General features: G+C 35.5%; 1 long non-coding RNA gene across 1 annotated transcript; it reads right to left on the bottom strand.

Moving 5' to 3' along the window:
- Positions 1–16,127: 16,127 nt before the first annotated feature.
- Positions 16,128–18,297, bottom strand: LOC133035819 (uncharacterized). Its single transcript, XR_009686933.1, has 2 exons — positions 17,090–18,297; positions 16,128–16,367 (listed from the first exon to the last, which is right to left on the bottom strand). It is a non-coding gene; the product is annotated as an uncharacterized LOC133035819 (long non-coding RNA).
- Positions 18,298–23,059: the final 4,762 nt, after the last annotated feature.

Genomic DNA, 23,059 nt, shown 5'->3' with positions numbered 1-23,059 from the left:
TCGCTCTAAAATAGTAGATTGTAGGGTAATATTAGCTAATTACCCTACAACCAACTCAATTTTAGCTCGGGTCATCTCATTTGCTAGTTGCTGGGAGATTTGTTTCATAGAATTTATCTGACTCTGCCCCTTTCTACTCAAGGTATCAGCAGCCACGTTGGCCTTACCAGGGTGATAAATGATCGCACAATCATAATCCTTCACCAGTTCTAGCCAGCGTCTTTGTCTCATATTCAGGTCTCTTTGGGTAAAGAAGTATTTCAGACTTTTATGATCAGTGTATATCTCACATTTCTCGCCATATAGTAATGCCGCCAAATCTTTAGCACAAATACTACTGCCGCGAGTTCTAAGTCATGAGTAGGGTAACTCTGTTCGTACTCCTTTAACTGCCGAGAAGCATAGGCTATTACCTTTCCAGCTTGCATAAGAACACAGCCGAGACCCTGTCTCGAGGCATCACAATAAACAACAAACTTTTCCTTATCCGAAGGAAGAGTTAGCACTGGAGCGGTAATCAAGCGCTCCTTTAACTCCAGAAAACTTTTCTTACATCGATCAGTCCAAAGAAACTTCAAGTTCTTTCGGGTCAGCTCCATCAAGGGTACAACAATCTTTGAAAAACCCTCAACAAACCGACGATAATACCCAGCTAAACCCAGAAAGCTTCTAACTTCAGTGGCTGATTTTGGTGTTGGCCAATCCCGAACAGCTTCAATCTTGGCTGGATCCACCATGATTCCATCCTTATCTACTATGTGCCCCAAGAAAGAGACACGAGACACCCAGAATTCACACTTTTTGAATTTAGCATACAACTTGTGGTCCCGTAACCGTTGCAAAACCAATCTAAGATGCAACTCATGCTCTTCTTCTGATTCAGAATACACCAAGATTTCATCGATAAACACGATCACACATCTATCCAGGTAATCCTTGAACACTCGATTCATAAGATCCATGAATGTTGTCGGGGCATTGGTGAGTCCAAAAGACATCACAAGGAATTCATAATGTCTATACCGAGTACGGAACGCAGTCTTTGGGATATCTTCCTCTCGAATTCTCAGCTGATGATAGCCTGAGCGAAGATCGATCTTGGAGAAGACTGTCTTCCCCTTCAGTTGATCAAAAAGATCATCAATTCGAAGCAAAGGATACTTGTTCTTGATGGTAAGCTTGTTCAACTCCCGGTAATCTATACACATTGGCAGAGACCCATCTTTCTTCTTCACAAATAATACCGGAGCACCCCAAGGAGAGTAACTCGGCCTAATGAATCCCAGATTCAGTAATTCTTGCAGTTGTATCTTCAATTCTTTTAATTCTGCTGGAACCATTCGATACGGTGCCTTTGATATTGGTTCCACTCCCGAAACCAACTCAATTACAAATTGAATCTCTCAGGTAGGTGGCAATCCCGGTAGATATTCTGGAAAGACGTCAAGAAACTCGCATACCAATCTTGTACTCTCAGGTCCAGATGTCACAGGTTGGCTGGTATCCACTGCAGTAACTATGAATCCCAGACAACCTCTACTCATTAGGTCCTTAGCTTTCAAAAGTGTTATTCTTGGTATGCGTACCCCTTGAACTTTACCCACAAACACTGTTGGGTTAGCACTATCAGGCTCAAACAGCACCATCTTCCGCTTGCAGTCAATCGTTGCCCCATACTTAGATAGAAAATCTATTCCTAGGATTATATCAAAATCAGACAGTTGTAATTCTATTAGATTGGCGGTTAATTCACAACCGTCAATCCAGAAGGACAAGGACCGAATCCACCTAGTGGATACTATAAGGTCTCCCAAAGGTAGCAGGGTACCAAACCCCGAAGCATAAATATCACATGGTTTATGGAAACTTTCAATTACTCTACTCGACACATAAGAATGAGTAGCTCCTGAGTCAAACAATACAGTATAAGAACAACCATTTATAGATAACTGACTTGTCACCACTGACGGACTAGCATCAGCGTTAGCCTGAGTCATGGTAAAAAGTGTTGGAAATTATTTTACCAGGATCTAGATTTACTAACAAGTATGTTGGATTAACAACCTAATATGAATTCTAAAATAATGAAAATAAACACATATAAAGTTAGAAAACCTTACAGTGGGTGCATCGGAATAATATGACTCCTTCCGTTCAGATCTCTAGCCCTTGATTCCTTTCTGTAGCAGAGCATCACCAAGATCTGAACCTGGGTCTTCTTTTCTCCTTCTTTGATGTAGAAATTCCATAGTCTTACATACTATGATTGAGATACCACTTGATGTGTGTGCGCACTACTCATCTCACAAGGATTTCGAATTTTTCTCTCTTTTTCTCTCTTGAATTTCATGGCTTATGGCTTACAAGAGAAGAGAACAAAGGTTGCTTTATACAGAGAGAAGGGAGAGCACAACTTTCCAAATAAATAGTTTCCTCTTTTACTGTGTAATTGATTAACTGCCTTATTTAGTGTGATCCACCACTTTCCTATTTTTGCTAGGCTTTGATTAGCAATTACATGGCAATTAAAAATTGAAAATAACAACTGGGAAACTCAAACCATGTGGCCGGGCATAGGGTGAAATGGGCCTCACTTGGATTTTGCAGTTTCCTCAATTTTATTTTTATTTCTCCAAAAATGCCATTTTTCCAATTCTAATCATTTAAATGTCAAAACTAATTATTTAATAACTAAAATAGATTATTAAATAATATTGTCATTTAAAATAATTATTAATTAGACATGCAAAGTCTCTCAATTAATAATTAAACCTAAAAACCCTTTTCTTTATGATTTCATCCTTAAACTGTGAGAATTCATAAAGTAGACATAGTCTAACTTTTAGAATTATAATTGATTAATTAAAATCAATTAACTGAGTCTTATAAGCAGTATGGTCTCAACTAGTATGGGGACCATGGGTCTATATAACCGAGCTTCCAATAAGTCGAACCGAATTTACCAAGTAAATTCCCTAACTTATTAATTCCTCATTGAATCCACACTTAGAACTTGGAATTGCACTCTCAGTCATATAGAACGCTCTATATGTTCCACGATATAGACACGTCATTAGTTATCCATTGTTATAACCCTAATGTGATCAATGATCCTCTATATAGATGATCTACACTGAAAAGGCACTACTGTTACCGCTACACCTTCAATGTATTTTATCCTTAAAACACTTAACCCTGTATAAATGATATTTCACTTAAGTGAAATGAGATCTCCACCATTTATCTTCGTTTGGTTAAGCTCGAAGGAAATCATCCTTTACTTCTATTTGCCAGATAGAAGCTATAGATTCCATATTTATGTTAGCGCTCCCACTCAATTGCACTACCGTGTTCCCAAAATGTATGTATTGCCCTGACAAAAATTAGGCTTAACTAACAAATCAAAGAACACGAGTAACACTCTTGAGATTGAACCTAACCATATCAGGATTTCAATCATGTGATCTAGGATCAACTTAGTGATATTGAATTGAATAGATATTTACGGTAAATTTTAATATATCTAATCAAAGTTCAATATCGGTCCCTTCCGATGTATATTCCATACATCCGATATTGGTAAACTTTGCCAATGTCCTGGAAAGGACATAACACTTTTCCAAGGTGTAAGAATACCTATCGCTGATTATACCAAGTCAGTGTAAATCCAGTGTACTGACAAATCAGGGAATAAACTTTTGAATATATAATTAAGATTATATTCCACTGTGCTGACAACACTATAATCTTTAACCAACTCATATGTTCTGGACTTAAAAAGAATTCATACATTATATACAAATAATCATGAAATAAATCATGTGAACCATGCAACATAAAATGTTATTTCTGATCTTTATTAATAAGTAAATCTGATTATATGAAATGAGTTTTATTTAGGGCATACAACCCAACAAACTCCCACTTGCACTAATATAAAACACAAAGTGCATTTCAAATAATCATTAACACCTTGATATACCAATCAAGTGTAATAGTAGTAAACTCCTCGTAATGGGATCTGATAGGTTGAATTAAACACAACCTCTTCTCCACCATTACTCTTCCTTAATCACAAAATCATTGATAATGTGAAATTCCTCTCTATATGTCTACTCTCTTGGGATACTGGATTCTATACTTTTTGGCAACTACTCTTTGGTTATTCAGGAAGTAACCCCAGTAGTTAAGGCAAGTTGGAACGGTGCCACAAAAGTATAGAACTTTCCTTAGACTGAATAAGTATCTTTCCTGCAACTTTTAACATTCAGTCTCTCTCTGGTAGACCAAGAGATTTCAGATAGGTTTTTACACTTCTCCAAAATCACTACTCCACCCCCAAAGTAATCACCATCTCATCAGCAGACTTTCTAGCACACAGGCAAGTCTCGAAATCTGATGTGGTGTAGTCTAAGAGTTTCAAAACCACCCTTATTGACTAACATATAGTTCTTCTTCTTAATCTTAAGATTTACTTGATTGTCTTCCAATGTTCCTCTTCTGGATTAATCTGATACCTACTCATTACTCCCACTCAACAGTAGGTGTCTGGTCTAAGGCATACTAAAGCATATCTGAGACCTCTCACTGTTGACTTAAGAATTCTTTCATGGCTTTATCTTTTCTGGAATAGTTGAGACTTTTCCTTAGATAAATAAAATCTATATCTAAGAAGTTGTGAAGCTTCTATAAATTTCCATTGGAAAGAAAATGCATCAGCATCTCATGCTTGCATTAGAGTAAGTAATTTCCAGGTATACCACAAGCCATAGGTTTAGATAAACTCAAACCTATAATACTAGGAACAGGAAGTTTTGTTAAGTCCATTGAATAGACTTATTTACGAAAATTTCCTTTCATGTCCTTGTAACAGCAAACTTTAGGTTAGTCCATGTGAATGGATCAAACCATAGTTCTCTTGGCTTTCTTCTTAGTTTCTTATCTTGACAATCCATTACTTGTTTAAACTCACAATGGATTTTAATCACTAGTGTCTTCCAAGTTATAAGAAGGTGAGTTCCTAGAAACTCTCCCACTACAACAAGGTACCGTGAACTATGTCAAAGAAAACTAAATGGTATAGACCTCTTCAGTTGTATTAAGACAACAGAGGCAGTGGGATCATCTTGTAAAATAAGATGATAGAATACTTTTGGAATCAAGAAAAAATATCTCCTTTATTTGTTACTTTATTTTCAGACTTAGTCATTTTCTTAGAAAAGTAGTATTTGTTTAAACAAACACTTTCTTATCTAATGACTATGGGATGCTCCACCCCTAATCACTTAGAATAGCTAACAAACATGCAAACCAAGGTTAGCAGTTCTAGCTTTTCTTAAGATTTCAATTAGGTCATCCATGAATCTAGTAATGATTTACATTAAGTATACAACCATTGCATCATTCTGAAATTTTATTACCATAGAAGGATTTAGGCAACGACTAGTAACTAATCATCAGTATGCAACTCGAATTTCTAGGGAGGTAAGTTTGGATATAATTCAAAATCAAATTAATGATCTTTGAACTGCATATCTACTAACTTTTTCTCCACCCCTATCAGTTCGCAAGATCTTTAACCACTTACCATTGCTAGAAATTCATGAAATTTTTCAAACATTTCAAATTTCTTTTGCGTAAGGTAAAATCTAGAGTGATCGTTTTCAGAATACAACAAAAACTCATATCAACCCCTGAATGTACATCCATCTGCGAATGAGATGAACTTAATTTCAGTGGATATAGGCATATTAACTCTTTGCAGAGAATGATCTTGTCAAAACCACTATGAACAAGATACAAATGCCATAGATTTATGAAAAATGTGGTTGTATCTTTTGATGACTTACTTTAGTTACATCAAAGAGTTCTTAGAATAGTGCAAGTGGATTCTGGTCAAAGAATACTAAACTCATACAGTTTGAATCCATTGAAAGAAAATGGTTATTAAACACTTGTGAAAGTGTAACTGTATAATTAGTAACTCTTTCTTGGACCACCACTACTAATCTAACTCTATGATTTGCCTATACAAGTAGGAGATTTCTAAGATTGAGGATTTATATCATTTAGGGATAGAATTCCGGGAATATAATCATATGCATCATCTAATTTCTTAAGAGAAAATAAGACTTTATATGATTTATAGACCATTCATCCAATGATATGTCATTAAGCTAATTCGAAATGAATAAGCTAAGAGGAATTAGGATAATTTCGTTTTAAATAAGAATCCAACGATGCTCCGATTAGCGAGAGTCAAAGTAATCTTATTTATACAATCTTCTTGTTTCATATTGTAAAACACTAGTCTAAGGTGTCATCAATTGATGAACAAATTAGATGTTGCATATACAATATTTATCTTTCGAGATCTAACACTATTATGTTAGTCTAATGGTGAAAATCCATTAGGGATTTATCTCATTAGAAAAATAAATCAAGTTAGACCAACAATGAAGATTCGAAATTAAACTACAATTTAATAACAGAAAATAACATGGTTCAATACAAATTCATACACAATTCAGAAATTATGAAGCACATAGCAAGTAGGAATGACAAGTGAAAATACTAAAACATACAATCCTAAGTAATTTCCAAGGTTTTCAACAAAATGATATCAGTGTCCCGTTTAGGCGAGAGTCAAAGCTACCATTCATTGAATAGAGTTGTCAGCTCATCTAAAATGATCAACATTCTAGCAACCTTTTATTCGACCAAGATTGGAATCCGCGTTGTCCCGTTTAGGCGAGAGTCAAGGCTATTCTATCTTATGAGCTTCCACCATTGTTTCATATTCTTGCAAGTTTTATACAGTCACCACCATTAGGGTGAGCATAAACTATATAAAAAACTTACAAGATTACTTATCTTTCGAGATTAAACGGTGCTAACTTGCTAATGAACGTTCCTCCATTAGGGAGGATTACTCACTAAAACAATAGCTATGTAAAACCAACAATGGAGATCGAATATCCTTATAATAATAAAGCTCATTATTTAATGAAGGGTTGTATTTTCTTCTAATATTTATTTTAATCCATTTATTTTAAATATATATTTATTTAATTAAAATTTCTAATTTAGAATGAAAAATTTCAAATATAAATTTTAATTTAATATTTATAAATTATACTTAGATGGATAAATAACATGAATTATTTCCATCTTAGTAATAATTTCCATAAATATTTAGAAAATTATTCAATTTAAGTTGTTTCAAAATTAATTTGAATTAATTTACAACTCAAATTTAATTTTCTATAAATATATATTGCATTTTCGAAAATACTTTAAAATAAAATAAAAATAAATCCTGGAAAATGACTCTAATTTTATGTTGGCCCAAAATTAATAAAAAGTAATTTTCAACAAAAAATATAATTTTCCTATTTAATTAAATATCTAAGAAAAATTTCAAATATTTAAGTATCATGATTAAAAAAATCAACTTAAATATTAATTTTCTATTTAATTAAATACACTAGAAAAATACTTCAAGCAAAACAGATAATATCTATCTAGACTTTCGTAGACTAATTAATTCAATTTCTAATAATAATATATTTTAGTTCATTTGTTTTAATCAATCATTAAATGAAAAAATTAATGATTTAAGTTGGTCCAAAATTAAATAAATAATTTTCAACTTTAATCTATTTTTCAAATAAAATTCGAAATTTCTGCATCAAGGTGATGCAATTTCGAAATTTTGGGAAATGATTAATAAAATAAAATAATATATATTTTGAAAATTATTAAAACTTAAGTTATTCTGAAATAAGATCCAAACTTAAAATAATTTCAACTTTAATTAAATAACATGAAAATAACAATATTTAAGTATCATGATGAAAATCAACTTAGATATTGAATTTTCAATTTAATTAAATGTATTAAATTCAAGAAATAAATAATTAAGTAAAGAGGAAACTTAATTATTAATTCTAGTTTAATACTAGGAAAATATTCTAAACTTAGATTGTACCAAAATTAATTATGAGACAATTAATTTCACAATCAATGATATTTTCCTATTTAATATTAGAAATAATAACTAGTACTAGAAATAACTATCTAGAATATATCATTGACTAAGTGTTTTTCTAAAATTAACTTTAAAATATTACATGAAAAATAAATTTCATATATTTTAAAAGTTAATTATGTTGCTAATTCAATTTTAATTAGGTTAGACTAATACAATTAACCTAATACAATTATTTAAATAAGGCAAATGGGCCTTCACAATTGGGGTAGTTCATGTGAGGGGGAGCTGGGTTCAGTATGTCGTACCCACTTCTATGGCCCCCAACTCTCACACAAGGCCCAAAAGAGAGGAATTTAACCTTAAAATAAACAATTGTTATTCATTGAATAAGCCCAAATCTAATTGGGCCTAAATAAATTTCCTTATGTCAAAATTTATTTTAGCAACATAGTCCATTTACTTAGTAAAAACTTAAATGAGCTTCCTATATGCATCTAAGCCCAATAGCAAACATATAGGCTCACACAGGTCGAATGATTTGGATGGGCCCTATCATGTCACTAGGTTTTCACAGAAGAAAGAAGTACAAAATTTACCTGTTACAAATTATTTATAAGATCTATCGTCAATTGAACTATGATTAAAATCAGATCATTGGATCATGATCTGTCAACAAGTTAATCATAGCAATTTAGATCAGATAAATAATAGGTTTGTTAAAAAGAGTTTTTGAATAAACAATATAATCAAACATTGTCCATGTAACAGATGTGAAATAGGATTTTAATATAATTAAATTATTATTCTTAAACTAACCAAATAAAGGAAACTAATTTTAAAATATCTAGGTTTATTTGAATCAAATTAAATTAAATATCTAATAAGATCAATGATTTGAAAGGAAAGAATCTTCAATATCACTTTCAGATCTTATAATTTAATAAAATAAACCAATTTTAAAATAGATTTGGTTAGATAATTATTATTTTAGGAATAAAATAATAAATGAATAATATTTACCATAATTATATGTCAAAATATCTCAAATTAAGCAATATTCAAATCTCTACAAAAATATCTATGTTATTTAAATATTTAAGATATGATTTATAAATTTCTAATAAGAAAAAAATGATATATATAGAAAAAATATCATTTTTAAACTTATAATTTATAAATAATTAAATATTTAACAAAATAACAAATTTTTGAATTTGAAAAAAAAAACATTATGGTAAGTATATCTATAAAAATATCTATGTTAATTTCAAATTTATTAATTATTTAATTTGTCATATAAGATAATTTTAATATAATATTTTAAATAAAAAGACAAAGTTATCTTTTAATTTAAAATATCTTAAATATCAAAAGATCTAATCTTATAATTAAATAATAAATAAATATTAAAGAACTTAACAAATTTTTAAATCTGACCATAATAGGAAATATTAAAAATTGGAAACAATCCAAAATAGAAATATTTAAAAATTGGAAAAATTCCAAATTGAAAATATTTAAAATTGGAAACATTTCAATTTAGAAATATTTAAGAAAGGAAAAATGAATTTTGGGAAACAATCCCATGAAAAAATGGATTTTTGGGGAAAAACCCCAAAAATCGCAATTTTTTTTGGGAAAGCAGCCCAGTAGGCTGCATCTGCAGCCCAGGAGAGGCTGCTAGCAGCCTGTCACGCGCGCGGATGGAGTGCTCACGCCGAGGAAGCTCGGCGCCTGCAGGGTGCCTGACCGAGAAAACTCGGTCAACTGCAGGGTGCACGCCCAGGCTTACGCGCGCGGAGGGGAAGGCTGATCCGAGGGTCTGGTGCGCATGAGCACCACCCTTGACAGCCTTGAATCCCGATTTTCCAAAATTCATATCTTTCTCAATTTTTATCGGAATCGAGTTCCGTAAAAAACAAAATTGCTTAATTTTTCACAAGGAATCCAAATAAAATATTTTCAAAAATTTAAAAAATATTTTTCATGGAAAACGAAACTGTACAACATCAACATTCATCAACTAACACATAAACCACATGAAACCATCCAAATCAACACAAAAACATGCAATCATCGTTTTAATTCATATTACATGAAAGTAAATCATTACCATGGCTCTGGTGCTAGTTTTTGGAAATTATTTTACCAGGATCTAGATTTACTAACAAGTATGTTGGATTAACAACTTAATATGAATTCTAAAACAATGAAAATAAACACATATAAAGTTAGAAAACCTTACAGTGGGTGCAGCGGAATAATATGACTCCTTCCGTTCAGATCTCTAGCCCTTGATTCCTTTCTGTAGCAGAGCATCACCAAGATCTGAACGTGGGTCTTCTTTTCTCCTTCTTTGATGTAGAAATTCCATAGTCTTACATACTATGATTGAGATACCACTTGATGTGTGTGTGCACTACTCATCTCACAAGGATTTCGAATTTTTCTCTCTTGAATTTCGTGGCTTATGGCTTACAAGAGAAGAGAACAAAGGTTGCTTTATATAGGGAGAAGGGAGAGCACAACTTTCCAAATAAACAGTTTCCTCTTTTACTGTGTAATTGATTAACTGCCTTATTTAGTGTGATCCACCACTTTCCTATTTTTGCTAGGCTTTGATTAGCAATTACATGGCAATTAAAAATTGAAAATAATAATTGGAAAACTCAAACCATGTGGCCGGCCATAGGGTGAAATGGGCCTCACTTGGATTTTGCAGTTTCCTCAATTTTATTTCTATTTCTCCAAAAATGCCATTTTTCCAATTCTAATCATTTAAATGTCAAAACTAATTATTTAATAACTAAAATAGATTATTAAATAATATTTTCATTTAAAATAATTATTAATTAGACATGCAAAGTCTCTCAATTAATAATTAAACCTAAAAACCCTTTTCTTTACGATTTCATCCTTAAACTGTGAGAATTCATAAAGTAGACATAGTCTAACTTTTAGAATTATAATTGATTAATTAAAATCAATTAACTGAGTCTTACAAGCAGTATGGTCTCAACTAGTATGGGGACCATGGGTCTATATAACCGAGCTTCCAATAAGTCGAACCGAATTTACCAAGTAAATTCCCTAACTTATTAATTCCTCATTGAATCCACACTTAGAACTTGGAATTGCACTCTCAGTCATATAGAACGCTCTATATGTTCCACGATATAGACACGCCATTAGTTATCCATTGTTATAACCCTAATGTGATCAATGATCCTCTATATAGATGATCTACATTGAAAAGGCACTACTGTTACCGCTACACCTTCAATGTATTTTATCCTTAAAACACTTAACCCTGTATAAATGATATTTCACTTAAGTGAAATGAGATCTCCACCATTTATCTTCGTTTGGTTAAGCTCGAAGGAAATCATCCTTTACTTCTATTTGCCAGATAGAAGCTATAGATTCCATATTTATGTTAGCGCTCCCACTCAATTGCACTACCGTGTTCCCAAAATGTATGTATTGCACTGACCAAAAATTAGGCTTAACTAACAAATCAAAGAACACGAGTAACATTCTTGAGATTGAACCTAACCATATCAGGATTTCGATCATGTGATCTAGGATCAACTTAGTGATATTGAATTGAATAGATATTTACGGTAAATTTTAATATATCTAATTAAAGTTCAATATCGGTCCCTTCCGATGTATATTCCATACATCCGATACTGGTAAACTTTGCCAATGTCCTGGAAAGGACATAACACTTTTCCAAGGTGTAAGAATACCTATCGCTGATTATACCATGTCAGTCTAAATCCAGTGTTCTGACAAATCAGGGAATAAACTTTTGAACATATAATTAAGATTATATTCCACTGTGCTAACAACACTATAATCTTTAACCAACTCATATGTTCTGGACTTAAAAAGAATTCATACATTATATACAAATAATCATGAAATAAATCATGTGAACCATGCAACATAAAATGTTATTTCTGATCTTTATTAATAAGTAAATCTGATTATATGAAATGAGTTTTATTTAGGGCATAAAACCCAACAAAAAGTCATCCCGGGTTTTGAGTAGTATTCTTCTTAGGCTCCTCTTTCTTGGCCTGAGGATAATCTCTGATAAAGTGGCCCACCATGCCACACTGGAAACAAGTCTTGGCCCGACATTCACCCTGATGCTGTTTCTTACAATTAGGACACTCAGGATAAGATCGGAATGAAGATTCGCAGCCCTGACGGCTACCATTATTTCCCCGAAACTTTCTATTACCCACTGATATTCCGGAAGCATCAGCCTTTCGTTTGTGATCAGGGTTACCACCGTCGGTCCCCTTACTGACATTACCACTAGCAGGAGGATTCGATGCCATGACGACATCCTTTGCAATCTATTCCTTTATTACATGTTGCTCAGCCTCCTCAGCAATTAAGGCTAGCTCTACAACTTTCTTGTACAAAGTGTCATGTGAAGTGGTAATTTTCAAGTCCTGAATGATTGTGGCATTCATTCCTCTCACATATTTCTGTTTCCTGGTGAAATCTGTGGGCACCAGATCACCAGCAAACTTAGACAGCCAATCAAACTCTAGAGTGTATTCGGGCACAAACATCTTCCCCTAAGTTAATTTCACAAAGTCTTCCATGTGTGAAGTCCTCACAGCAATGTTATAAAATTTTTCCTCAAACAGACTCTTGAACTCATCCCAAGTCATCACACTGACGTCACGAGTCTATCCCACAATATCCCACCAGACGCGGGCATGATCTTGTAACATAAAAGCTGCACAATTCACTCTCTTTGTTCCTGTCACTCCCATATTGTCAAGGATACGGGTGATTGTACTCATCCACTACTCGGCCTTGATTATATTAGTACCTCCTAGAAAAGTCGGAGGTTGTAGCTTCACAAATCGCTCAAACGAAAATCTCTATGCGACATAATAAACCCCTGGTTACCCACCACTAGCACAGGTGCTGGTGGTAACACTTGCTCAACAGGGGCAGCCGGTGCTGGTTGCCTTAATTGGCGCAACTCTTCCTCTTCACGAAGTATGATACCTCGCATTTCTTGAAACATCTGCTGCTAGTCAACAGAAGGATTAGCATTGCCAACCCCCGCATTATCCCCGGGATTCTGCGGAGGTGCAGGCGGTGTCGGTGGATTGGTTTGGTCAACCTCAAGCTCTACTTGCTCACCCTGTGGTCTAGATGATTGCAGAGGGTCCATTTTACAAGTACCCTTGTAATCAACAACCCCAGCGAGTTAAGCACCAATACCACACTTATGCACTTATTGCCTTAAACCCTAACTCAACTATTTACTCCACATAAATAAACACTTAACATACAACATTTTAAGCATGGCATCACATATCACATAAGTACTCTAGATGCTTACATACTGCCTAAAATGGAAAGCGGTAAATAAATAATTTTTGGAAATTATTTTACCAGGATCGAGATTTACTACCAAGTATGTTTTATTAACATCCTAATAGGAATTCTAAAACAATGAAATAAACACATAAGAGTTTAAGAAAACCTTACATTGGGTGCAGCGGAATATAATGACTCCTTCCATTCAGATCTCTAGCCCTTGATTCCTTTCTGTAGCAGAGCATAATCAAGATCTGAATCTGGATCTCTTTCTCTCCTTCTTTGATGCTGATTTTCCATAGCCTTACATACTATGATTGAGGTACCACTTGATGTGTGTGGGCACTACTCATCACTCAAAGGAATTTCGAAAAACAGAGAAGAAAGAGAGGGGGAGTGGCGGCTTCAGAGTGTTTGAGTCAAAGAAAATAATACAGTAATTTGTGTGTAAAACCTGAAACCTTTACCTTCTATTTATAGAATACTACATAGGGTTAAGGTTGAATGACTTGGCATTTAAAAATGAAACATAAAATGAGAAATAAGAAGCATAGTGGTCGGCCATGGAATAAGGAAACAAGGCTCTCACTTTTACAACTTTCCTATTTTATCATTCCTAGTTTCCCATTCTCCAAAATTGCCAATTTTCTCATTCAACCACATAAATGTCAAATCTAATTATTTAATAACTATAATTAATTATTGAATAATATATTGTCATTTGTTTTATTTATTAATAAAAACTAATCAAAGTTTGCCAATTAATAAATATACCCTTTAAACTCTCTATTTACTGTTTTACCCTTGCTTAGTGAAAATTCATAAAGTAGACATAGTCTAACTTTTAGAATTATAATTGATTAATTAAAATCAATTAACTGAGTCTTACAAGTAGTATGGTCTCAACTAGTATGGGGACCATGGGTCTATATAACCGAGCTTCCAATAAGTTGAACCGAATTTACCAAGTAAATTCCCTAACTTATAAATTCCTTATTGAATCCACACTTAGAACTTGGAATTGCATTCTCAGTCATATAGAACGCTCTATATGTTCCATGATATGGACACATCATTAGTTATCCATTGTTATAATCCTAATGTGATCAATGACCATCTAATAGATGATCTACATTGAAAAGGCACTAAGTTACCGGTACACCTTCAATGTATTTTATCCTTAAAACACTTAGCTCCGTATAAATGATATTTCAGCAAAGTGAAATGAGATCTCCACCATTTATCTATGTTTAGCCAAGCTCGAAGGATATCATCGTTTCACTTCTAAATTCCTATAGAAGTTATAGATTCCATATTTATGGTAGCACTACTCCCACTCAATTATATTATCATGTTCCCAAAATGTACGTATCACCCTGACCCAAAAGTAGGCTTAACTAACAAATCAAAGAACATGTATAGTACTCTTGAGATCGAACCTAATTATATCGGGATTAAGATCATTTGATCTAGGATCAACATGTGATATTAAATTGAACAGATAGTACGGTAAATTTTAATATATCTAATCAAAGTTCAATATCGGTCCCTTCCGATGTATACTCCATACATCCGATACTGGTAAACTTTGCCAATGTCCTGGAAAGGACATAACACTTTTCCAAGGTGTAAGAATACCTATCGGTGATTATACCATGTCAGTTTAAATCCAGTGTTCTGACAATTCAGGGAATAAACTTTCGAACATATAATTAAGATTATATTCCACTGTGCTGACAACACTATAATCATTAACAAATTCATATGTTTTGGACTTAAATAGAATTTATACATTATATATAATCATGACAAAAATCATGTGAACCATGCAACATAAAATGTTATTTCTTATATTTATTAATAAGTAAATCTGATTATATTGAAATGAGTTTTATTTATGGCATAAAACCCAACAAACTCCCACTTGCACTAATATAAAACAAAATGTGCATTTCAAATAATCATTAACACCTTGATATACAAATCAAGTGTAGTAGTAGTAAACTCCTCGTAATAGGATCTGACAGGTTGAATTAACAACAACCTTTTCTCCACCATTACTTCCCTTAATCAAAAAATCCTTGATATTGTGAAATTCCTCTCTATATGTCTACTCTTTTGGGATACTAGATTCTATACCTTTGGCAACTACTTTTGGTTAATCAGGAAATTAACACTAGTAGTTAAGACAAGTTGGAACGGTGCCACAATTGTATAGAACTTTCCTAAGACTAAATAAGTATCTTTCCTGCAACTTTAACATTCAGTCTCTCTCTGGTAGACTAAGATATTTCAGATAGGTTTTTATACTTCTCCAAAATCACTACTCCACCCCCAGAGTAATCACCATTTTATCAGCAGACTTTTTAGCACAAAGGCAAGTCTTGAAATCTGATGTGGTGTAGTCTAAGAGTTTTAAACACACCCTTATTGACTAACATATAGTTCCTCTTCTTAATCTTAAGATTTACTAGATTGTCTTCCAATGTTCTTCTCCTGGATTAATCTGATACCTACTCATTACTCCCACTCAACAGCAGGTGTCTTGTCACGACCCGAGCCCTAGGCTGTGGCAGATGTGTAATATCCATAACTTGGGTGGTCAAAGGTCACACTTTGACCCTTGTAGGAAAATAAAGCTTATAAATGATCCTTTTATTTATTTTACAAAATACTAATTTAAAAGAATGGATTAACTCCTATATTAATAAAAATATATTAGTAATAAAAATCAGGACCACTCATCAATATAAGAGAACAGTAATATCCCACACAGTTATGTAATCACCAAATAGATAGATTTAATAAGTCAATAAAATACCAAAATAATACCTAGCATCCATCATTTCTCATTTCTAACTAGTACATAGCTAATTTAAGTCATCCAGACCATCCATTGGTTCTTAAATACAAAATCAGTCTCATTAGAAGGTGAAAGAGTAAAATATGACTAAACTAATAACGACATTCCTTTCCCAACAGTACCATCCTCATCCACTAGCATCAAACTGAGTTCCTGGAATGGGAGAAAATAGGGGGGTGAGCTTATAAAGCCCAGTAGGAAAACAACTAATATCAAAGGACCCTTGGTTTAATAAAATTCCTGCATGGTTAGCTTTATAAAAATAAAATGTCTCATCAACAGTATGAATATGTACAAATAAAATAGAGAGACCACAAATAATCACAAATCAAACGTCAAATGCATATCACACCGTCCACTAGACCCCTAGCTCTCAATACCAAATCATAGAAAACGACATCCAAAACCGGGTAGTCGCATCTGATACCCACCATAAATAACGGGGCTCAGATTTAATTCACTCCTGTACAGATTCTAGGTCTTTCACCTACAGGTGAGTGCACACCTGATCTACCTATGATGACACAGAGACTAGGTCGTGAAACAACAATATGCATCGAACATGATCAACATGGCTCTCATCAATATAACCAAAGCAGGCAAGTAATAAGCATAACAAAAGAATATATTCCTTTTTATTTTCTAGAAAATTCGGCAGCATAACAGCTGTATTTTGAATAAACTCAAAAATCATAACCTGCATAAATATTTGCACACAAAAATATATTTGGCACTCGGTGCCCCAGAACAGTCCAGAAATATGCAAATTAAGTTTTCAATTTTTCAAACAATTTTGTAAATCATAAAAATTGGAATATGTCTAATGTATACAACGCATATAAAAATCAAGTCCAAAAATCAAGTTGAGTCCCTACCTCTCCCGAGTCGTTAAACTTTTTTTTTTTCCAAAAGACGATCTTAAGCTCTCAAGTCCCGAGCTCCAATTGTTTAGTCCAAACTTACATATTACTCTCACCTATACCATCAAATGATTAAATAATTATCATCATCGCATTCTACATTCAAAACCGAGTCCAACGACATATAATATGACTATATTTAAAATTTGGGATTCCGAAACCTCACCTAAGCGGTGCACATTAACAATCGGTGGCGGTAAAAATTGGTGTACCGGAAATGTCGCCGAAAATAGGAGTAGTATATATCAAAACGACCACCTCGACGAGTAGATCACACTCATGCCAACCGTTTGTCAAAACGGTACACGAGGTCACCGGAAAGTCGCCGGAAAGGGGCGGAGCTACAAAAATGTCACCGGAAAAAGTTGCGAACCGGGAAAAATGGTTTAGTGTAGGTTGTTCTCCTCGACGAGCTGAGTGTAGTGGTGAAAACCTCTCGTCAAACGGACGCCGGAGGTGACCGGAAAACCCGTTCAAAGTTTGAAATCCCAAACTTTGACTTGCGATCCCGAGTCAACGGCGGCGAGAGGAGCGGCGCCGCTTGGGGGGTGAGGTCGCCGGCACTTGGGCTTTCAATTTGTCCAGTGCGTTGGGTCGGACGGTGGCCGGAGGTGGGTCGCCGGAGTGTGGTGGTTATGGAGGTTTATGGGTTTTATTTTTTTTTTTTGGTATTTTAAAGAGAGAGAAAGAGAGAAAGATAGATAAATATATAAACAGAGAGAGAGAGAGAAAACGAAATCTGTATATAATTAAATTTTTTTTTTTTATATACATATATATATTATTTTATTATTATTTTATATATATATAAATACATTTGACTCGGTCAAACCGAGTCTTTTCATTCTCCCCTCCTTAAAGAAATTTCGTCCCGAAATTTTTTAAAGTACAACCTCAAGTTGAAAATTAAACAAATGAGGATACTTCATATACATCTCGGACTCTATCTCCCAAGTAGCTTCGTCTTCCCTGTGGTTCCTCCATAAGACCTCGACTACTGGAATCTCTCTGTTCCTTAACACTTTTAGCTCTCTTGCCAAGATTTTGACAGGTTGCTCTTCATAAGTCACATCTTCCTGAAGAGGGATAGCCTCATACTCAATAACATGTGATGGATCTGGAGTATACTTCCTCAACATAGACACATGGAACACATTATGAACATGTCCTGGTAAGTTTAATCGATAAGCGACCTCCCCAATCCTCTCGATAACCTCAAAAGGTCCAATATACCTCGGGGCTAGCTTACCCTTCACTCCAAATCTCGTTACGCCACGCATAGGAGTAACTTTCAAGAAGACATAATCACCAACATTAAACTCAACTTCCCGTCGATGGAGATCGGCATAGCTTTTTTGACGACTCTGAACAACCTTAAGTCTTTCTTGGATTCCCTTAATCTTTTCAGTGGTACTAGTGATAATCTGGGGTCCAATGGTGACATGCTCATCTGGTTCTGCCCAACACAATGGCGATCTGCATGGTCTCCCATATAAGGCCTCATAAGGAGCCATGCCTATACTAGCTTGGTAGCTGTTGTTGTATGTGAATTCCACCAGTGACAAGTGTTCTCCCCAACTACCTCCAAAATCCAAAACACAAGAGCGAAGCATGTCTTCCAAAGTCTGTATGGTCCTCTCAGACTGTCCATCTGTCTGTGGATGATGGGCAGTACTCAAGTGAAGTTCAGTCCCTAAGGCTTGCTGCAAGGCCTTCCAAAACCTTGATGTAAATCGAGGATCTCTATCAGAAACAATGCTTGAAGGCACTCCATGTAGTCGAACTATATTGTCTACATAAAGTCGAGCTAGCTTGGTAAGCTTGTAATCCTTCCTGATTGGAATAAAATGAGCAGACTTAGTCAAACGATCAACAATAACCCAAACAAGCCGTCATGCTTCAAAGGTGTCAATGGCAACCCCGGTAACAAAGTCCATGGTAATCTTGTCCCACTTCCATTCCGGTATAGGCAAAGGCCGAAGTAAACACGAGGGTCTCGATGCTCGGCCTTTACTTGCTGACATACTATACACTTAGCTACAAAGCTGGCCACATCTCTTTTCATTCCTTCCCACCAATATTGTCTCTTTAAATCTTGGTACATCTTTGTACTTCCAGGATGTACAGCGAATTTGGATCTATGGGCCTCAATCAAAATGGTCTCCCTAAGTTCAGGGATATCTGCAACAACTAGTCTTCCCATATGGTATAGGTACCCTTCACCATTAACTGTCCACCCATCTAGTTGCTCACCATCCTGGATTCGGTTCCAAATAAGTCTTAATTTCTCATCTTGCCACTGACGTTGCTTAACTTGTTGAAGTAGTACTGGTGTAGCCACTAAGTTAGAGATACAAGCTACTTCTTCCCCTTCATAGTATTGCAAGTTATAATCACCCATTGTGATTGTCCTTTTCCACTCCTCAAGAGCCAAACATGCCAAAGTACTATGAGGCTTTCTACTTAGTGCATCAGCTACTACATTAGCTTTCCCGGGGTGATACTGCAAAGTGAAATCATAGTCTTCCATATACTCAACCCATCTTCTTTGCCTCAAGTTCAAGTCCCTTTGAGTAAAAAGATACTTCAAGCTCTTATGATCTGAGTATAACTCAAATTTTACGCCATATAAATAACATCTCCAAATTTTCAAGACAAAGATTACCGCAGCAAGTTCTAGGTCATGTGTAGGGTAATTCTTCTCATGTGGTTTCAATTGTCGAGAAGCATAGGCAACCACCTTGCCGTTTTGCATGAGGACACCTCCTAATCCAGTACCTGAAGCATCAGTGAATACCACATATGGTTCCTCACTATTAGGAACAGTGAGAACAGGCGCCGAAGTTAATCTTTCCTTCAATTCTCTAAAAGCTTCTTCGCAACTATCATCCCACATAAACTTTACTTCTTTTCTTGTTAACTTCGTCAAAGGCATAGCAATTCGTGAGAAATTCTCTACAAAGCGACGGTAGTAGCCTGCCAACCCAAGAAAACTTCGAACTTCAGTGACATTCTTTAGTCTTTCCCACTTTAGAATAGAGTCTATCTTTGCAGGATCAACGGTGATACCATCTTGAGAAATTACATGGCCCAAGAACTTGACTTCAGTCATCCAAAATTCACACTTCTCTTTCTTAGCGTATAATTGATGATCTCTCAATGTCTGTAATACTGTTGTCAAGTGTTCAGCATGATCCTCACGTGTCTTAGAATACACCAAGATATCATCAATAAATACCACCACAAACTTATCCAAGAAAGGTCTAAAGACTCTATTCATAAGATCCATAAATGCGGCAGGTGCATTCGTTAACCCAAATGGCATTACCAAAAACTCAAAGTGTCCATACCGTGTCCTAAAAGCAGTCTTAGGGATATCTTCTTCCCTAATCCTCAATTGATGGTAGCCTGACCTCAGATCAATCTTTGAAAAGAACTTTGAACCACCAAGTTGATCAAATAGTTCATCAATCCTCGGTAAAGGATATTTGTTTTTAATTGTCATCTGATTCAACTTTCTATAGTCGACACAAATTCGCAAAGTCCCATCAGCTTTCTTGGCAAACAAGACTGGAGCTCCCCATGGAGAAGTACTATGTCTGATGTAGCCCTTATCCATTAACTCCCCTAATTGTTTTTTCAATTCAACCAACTCTGCAGGTGCCATGCGATAAGGTGCAATAGGATCGGTTGAGCTCCGGGAATCAAATCAATGCAAAACTCGATCTCCCTATCAGGTGGTAACCCTGGTAAATCCTCTGGAAACACATCCGGAAAACCACTAACCACTGATATCCAAGGGAACTGGTCTAAATTCCTAGACTCATCATCGATCGCAAACAGATTCCCATAACACTCTAAGTTTCTCTTTCCACCTAAACATGCCCTTAAGATAGGATTTTGTCTCACTGCACTCATGTTGGCTCGATAAACAATGAAATCACCACTAGGGGTTAAAAGAGTCACTCTTTTACGTGAACAATCCACAATAGCTTGGTATTTAGACAACCAATCCATACCAAGAATTACATCAAATTGCCCCATAGGCAACACTAATAAGTTTCCGTACAACTTGTGTCCCTCGAACACAATACAAATTGACCTACATATGGTGGATACCTCACCATGTCCCCCCATAGGTACACTCAAATGCAATGCAGGACTAAAAGTTTCCCAACTCAAACCCAACATACTAGCAAACATCAAAGATATAAAGGAATGCGATGCACCCGTATCAAATAACACATGAGCTCAAGAGTGTGAGATAAGAACCATACCATCGACAACTCCCTGGTCAGCACCGCCCTGCACATCATCAACCCCAAGAGCGTAGGCTTGAGCGGATGACTTTGCTTTTGCCTTGCCCCTTCCCTGACTAGGGTAGCTTGTACTTGCATGTACCCTCCACCTTGATTGTACCCTCTTTGACTCCCACTAGGAGCGGAGTTTGGAAACCTTGTGAGTACCCCATGTTGAACCCTGAACCTTGTGGCCTGAACTGATGTTGATACTGAGACTGCTGGCCCGATTGGGGTGTGAAACCATAGGATGAAGACTGAGACTGGTTTGTCCTGGGCTGTCCATGAAAAGGAGTAGACTCTACATAGCTCCCTATGGGTCCTCCATGAGATGCTTGAAATCTTTGTTGTCGTTGCGGGCAATCTTTCTTCTTATGACCTTGTTGACCACAACTGAAACACCCGTATGGTCCACTACGAGTCTTTCCAGATGAACCACTACTAGTGCTACCCCCACTAAATTGTTGTCCTTGGGACCATTGTGCCTGATTCTTCTTGGTCATCTTTCGGTCACTTCCTCTTCCTCTGTTTGTGTTCTTCTTCTCATTCCCCTCAACATGAGCCTCAGTTCGCAAGGCTGCTGTCACACACTCAGTCAGGTTGTTAAAGGTCAAAGGGGCTATAGGACCACGTATCGCTGGCCTCAAACGACGCATGAACTGTTCAATCACCAAGGGTTGATCAACAACACCAGGATATGCATAAGAGGATAGCTCTACAAACTTCATGTAAAATTCATTCACAGTCATATCCCCTTGTCTTAGACCATCAAATACTCCAATAAGAGCCCTCCTGTGAGATGGACTAAAATATTGTTCCCTGAAAACTTCCTCAAATTCTCGCCAAGTCATCCCATCAGTTTCCATTGTCCTGGACAAGGTCTCCCACCAATCGCCGCACCACCCTCTAACTTGGACACAGCGAAAGTAACTTGGTATTCCTCAGGTGTTCCTATTGTGTTGAAATTTTTCTTTATCTGCCTCAACCACCTTTCAGCTACCATGGGATCCTGTCCACCCTCAAACTCAGGCACTTGGATTCGATGAAAGATCTGAAAATGATGACTTTGTCGAGCGGCAGGATCCATTTGTTGAGCGGGAATAGCTCTTAAGGCTTCGAGAAGGGCGTTCATAGGGAATTCAGTTTGTGGAGGTTGGACATTAGCTTGAGGGGCGTCTTCTCCAACCGTTCTCCTTGTCTTCTTTCCTTTTGGAGGCATTTTCTTAGGTCTGAGAACCAAAAGCTAATCAGTTAGTGAGGATTGGATGCTAATAATATAAATATGCCTTATACATATAAATACCAAGATATTTATTACTATTATTATTTAAAATAAATCTAAACTATTTGGTGACACACTCCGAGGTAATTAAACCCGGCGCTCTGATACCATTTTTCTGTCACGACCCGAGCCCTAGGCTGTGGCAGATGTGTAATATCCATAACTTGGGTGGTCAAAGGTCACACTTTGACCCTTGTAGGAAAATAAAGCTTATAAATGATCCTTTTATTTATTTTACAAAATACTAATTTAAAAGAATGGATTAACTCCTATATTAATAAAAATATATTAGTAATAAAAATCAGGACCACTCATCAATATAAGAGAACAGTAATATCCCCACAG

This window comes from Cannabis sativa, chromosome 3 (genome assembly GCF_029168945.1).
Source record: "Cannabis sativa cultivar Pink pepper isolate KNU-18-1 chromosome 3, ASM2916894v1, whole genome shotgun sequence".
NCBI lineage: Eukaryota > Viridiplantae > Streptophyta > Magnoliopsida > Rosales > Cannabaceae > Cannabis > Cannabis sativa.
The sequence above is the reverse complement of the archived record's forward strand: the minus strand, read 5'-3'. Positions and strand labels throughout refer to the sequence as shown.